This window comes from Saccostrea cucullata, unplaced genomic scaffold, assembly GCF_032062105.1.
Source record: "Saccostrea cucullata isolate Sc308-1 unplaced genomic scaffold, CSIRO_AGI_Scuc_v1 ctg9566, whole genome shotgun sequence".
Taxonomy (NCBI): domain Eukaryota; kingdom Metazoa; phylum Mollusca; class Bivalvia; order Ostreida; family Ostreidae; genus Saccostrea; species Saccostrea cuccullata.
Window position 1 is genome coordinate 5,136 of NW_026924695.1, and position 4,535 is coordinate 9,670.

Consider the following 4,535-nt stretch of genomic DNA (forward strand, 5'->3'; position numbering starts at 1 on the left):
TTTAAAAGTAATGGCTAAGGTTAATTCTTTTTTAAAAGTAGGTCAAACTATCAAAGGGTCAAAAACCTTGCTATCAAATGAAAGGTATTGTCACAAGCATTAAATATGCAAAGTATGAAAGCAATAGCCCCAACTCTTTAAAAGTTATGGGCAACCTATTCTTTTTGGATGTAAATAATATTCCAAGGTCAAGGTAAAAGGGCAAAGTTCTTGGTATCCAATGAAGGGTATTTCCACAAGGATTACATATGTGAAGTATGAACCCCTATCCCATAGCGTTCAAAAGTTATGGAAAAGGGTTAAAGTTTTTTCACAAGTACAGAAATCTCCAAGGTCAGGGTCAAAAGTTCAAGGTTGTTGGTATCCACTTAAAAGTTCTTTAAACAAAGATATATATGTAAAGTATAAATCCCCTGGTATCTACTGCTTAAAAGATATGGCCAAAAAAAATTTGAAATTTTGGTGTAAAAATATAAACTCCAGGTCAGAAGGTCAAATTTGGTGGTACCCAAAGAAAAGCCTTGTCACAAGGAATATACCTTTGAAATATGAAAGGCAACTCCACTAAATTAAAAGTTATGGGCAAGGTTAATGTTTTTGCGAACAAACAGACATATCGACTGACGGACACGACAAAAATTATATCCCCCGAAATTTCGTTTAAGGGGGCATAAAATGTTGGATAAAGAAACTGATATTACTTTGATTTAAACCATTAGCTTGAACTGGAAGCACTAGCGATGAAGTTGAGATGCTATTGTTTTCAGGGAAAATTATGGGCTGATCTGCTGGAATCTTTGCAACTGTGAAAACTTAAAAAATGAAATTATAACTGATTGATCCCTTTTTTTTTTAAATAAATCTTCATTAATAATATTAAAGTGAAAAACCAATAAAAAATAAATGTTACTACTGTACTTTTTTAAGCATTAAGTCACTCTACCATATTTTTGTTAGTTAAATGTGATGCTTTCGTTCTCGTTGACCGTTTCTAAGAATCAAACCTTTTTTGTCAACGGTTTTAAGATTTTATTGATTCTTGCACCGGCCTGGATAATAATAAGACGAGTAATGTTTAATCCTCATATAATATAGTAATTGCTTACATAACGTTATCTTTGTGACAATGATAATTACCTGCTTTGTAGACGTGTTCTTCCAAGCAGCAGTGTGATTTTCTGCTAGCATATTGTCGATTGTCGTCACGATCCTCTGAATACCAAAATGAATAATGAAAATTTCTTGTTTAAATAGTGATGAGATTAAAAAAAACAAGATATATCATTCGCCTGATATTATGACATCTCTGTTTGAGGAGGAATTTATCGAATTGCGTTTAAAATAACAGTCATGAATATAGCATACCGACTTTGGCAGTGTAACATTGGACTTATTGGAGACATCGGCGATTTTTTCAGCAAATCTATGGAATTATCTAAGTTTAGGAATTGTTATTTATTAAAAGGGTTTTTTTTTTAAAGTGGGATCATTGAAAGCTTCATTTTTTTTTTTAAAATTTCCCTTGTAGAGAAATTAAAAGAATTTGTAAAAAATGGTAAGCTCCCTTAAAAGTTTTTTTATTTAGTTTTTTAAAAAAAAAAATAATTTTTTTACCTTCTTGTTATTAATCATATACTAAAGTGGTGCTTAAGATATAGTATTTCATACCATGTTTTTGATTACCGACACACAGTCCATGTTTGGCATGTCTTCACAATATGGAGTTATTGGGCCTAGAAAAGGGAATATAATTTAAAAATCAGCTTTTATATAAAGAGTTTTTCAGTTTCATTCACAATATCACTTGCACATCTTTCTTTTTTATTATTGACACACACTCCATGTGTAGGTTTATGAGTGGCATGTCCTCACAATTTGGATTTAGAAAAAAAAACTTTCACTTAAAAATTATTTATTTCAATAGTGATCCTCAGATTCTGAAATTCTGGCTTTGAGTAATTGAAAATGCTTACAAAGATGACCCAAAATTTTCAAAGTTATTTGTATTTCCCTTTTGGGATTTTGAAATAACATCTTTAAAGTTAATCATCAAACATATGGAGATTATGAACAATAGGAGGGTCAAAAATTCGTGGACAAGTTCTTTGTGAGCGCACTATTTCCACGAAATACAAAAGAAGAAATAATCCTTTTGTTTACTACTAGAAAATTGTGATCACAGTACTCACTTTGACAAACATAGCCAGCAATCTCACTACAAGATAGTGTTCCAAAGATGATTTCCTTCAAACAACCGAAACTGTAAGCAATTTTCATTTCCTCCGTAATTATTGGGTTTTCTGTAAAATACATAATTATTTTATCATGTGATAACATGGACAACAAAAAAGAAAATAAATTAAAAAATGACTTCTGATATTCTTTTTTCATCAACTTGCTTGTTAATAATTTTAGAAAATGTTCGTATGTAGAGCATGCTCTTGCGTATTGAATCAACTGAGATATATACACTTCGTATGCAGGTGATGAAGGTATATTGCTGCATAAGTAAGGGAAGTAGACGATAGAAAAGTTAAAGTCGTCACGTTTATCATATAACTTTGTTGTTAGGTTCCATTAACATCTTTTTCAAGTAAAATATCCAAGTATGACACAGATGTTTCAGACTCTGTAGTATCTTTTATCTCAAGCTCTCCTGAATATATCGTATAGACGTAGGAATGAAAATTACCATTGTTAATTGATAATACGTCGTCGATATATCTGAAGGTCGAGTTGAAGGCCACAGCAAGTGTTTTCTTCTTTTCACGCATAAGATTTTGCATAAATTCTGCTTAAAATACAAATTATGCTTGGAATACAAAAATAGTTCTGCTAATAACTTAGCGCAATTGGTTCCTATGGGAATTCCAATAGATTGTTGGAAGACCTGGTCTTCAAAAACCACAAATATATTGTCAATCAATCAAATCATATTATTTTACAAATGTTACGCGCACAAATGTAGGCATGTTTTATTGAAACGCTAGCGCGCTTCATAAAATATGCCTACGTGACAAGTCTGTGTGATTTACACACAAATAACGCACACAAAACGTGTCTTAATTAAATCAATAAACTTGTACATTGAAAAACAATGTTTATTTTAATAATCTCAAGTCGTTTGAAAAAATATTTCTTCTTTCTTTGTTGCCCATGTTAAAGAAAATGTTTATTTCCATTAAAATACGTACAGTGGACCTTCAGATATTCGGACGCCAGATATCCGGATGCTTCAGTATCCGGACGACTTTTCTTCGGAACGGACTTTTTTTACGTTATTTTTGTCTTGTTTAACTTGTAATTCAGATATCCGGATGCTTCATATATCCGGACAAATTGACCAAAGCGTCAGTGAGACTCCACTGTATTTCAATTTATATGACATTTTAACCCTCTGTCTTGCAAACTTTCTGCGACTTTTACTTCGACCTTTTAGAAAAAAAAGTTCGAATTCCAAAAATAAAATGTATGAAGGTATTCCTGTTTGTCGTACAATTGAGTTGTTATCTGAATTGTCTACAGGTTTCTCCGTTTTCAGGACGTAATCTTCATACTTAATTAAGTGATAATTCATGGTCAATGTATTTATTTTTTTTCTTTGGATCTTCATGGGAATATTTTGGCATGAGCATCACATAGGAGACATTACTGGTCGAAATGTACATCTCGTGCATTGAAATTGGTAACGAATATCATTTTCATATGTAAAACAACTCAATTGATGATATTAAAAGTCATTGTCAGCGAACATTAGGAATACCCTTCGTATTGTTATAGAGTATGTATCAGTAATGCAGACACTTCCTTTTTCCTTTTAATTGGTTCGGAAACCGACCACAAAGGCTGAATGAATTAGAATTGACTGCATTTAAAAATCTATTTTGATATTTTTGATCCATGGGAAAAAATTATACATAAAATGTGTAAAAATGATAAAGAAAGATTCAATTAAATTGATTTCTAGAAAAAATCTTTAAACAAAATTCATTTTTAATCTCGGTATGTCAAACTTAATTGTAAATGTACATGAGTACTTATCTTTAAAGGGATTAAAATTTATACTTTGATAATTTTTTTTCATTCACATTTCCATAAAGTATACTTTTAAAAATTCTAATAAATATTTCATGATTTCTCATTTGTTTTTGTCGGAGACGCAATTAGAATGAAAGATAAAACAGTTGAGAAATGTCAACCCATAACCCACATTTCATTTGAAGTACCTATCCCGATTTCAACATAAAACGGACAAGGGTATATCATAAAATAATTAATCGAATTTAAAAGTGCACACTTTGTTTTTATTTATATTTTACTAGAAAAGAAAGATCAATAACAATTTTGCATTTACTTGCAATGCATAAATATTTTTTGTACATGTAATATGAAGATGGTTGCACACAAGAATGGCTGTACCATTTTTTCTGCTTCCCATTATTTATTTAATAAAGTCGGAACTGAGAAATATCTTATTTTTCTTTTTTCCCCTTTATTACGTGTGTGACTGGTTGGCAAGGGATGCTCACTTCTTC

At 31.0% G+C, this 4,535-nt stretch overlaps 1 long non-coding RNA gene across 1 annotated transcript; it reads right to left on the reverse strand.

Moving 5' to 3' along the window:
- Positions 1–1,023: 1,023 nt before the first annotated feature.
- LOC134267061 (uncharacterized) lies at positions 1,024–1,407 on the reverse strand. The gene is made up of 3 exons (XR_009992086.1): positions 1,366–1,407; positions 1,138–1,212; positions 1,024–1,049 (listed from the first exon to the last, which is right to left on the reverse strand). It is a non-coding gene; the product is annotated as an uncharacterized LOC134267061 (long non-coding RNA).
- Positions 1,408–4,535: the final 3,128 nt, after the last annotated feature.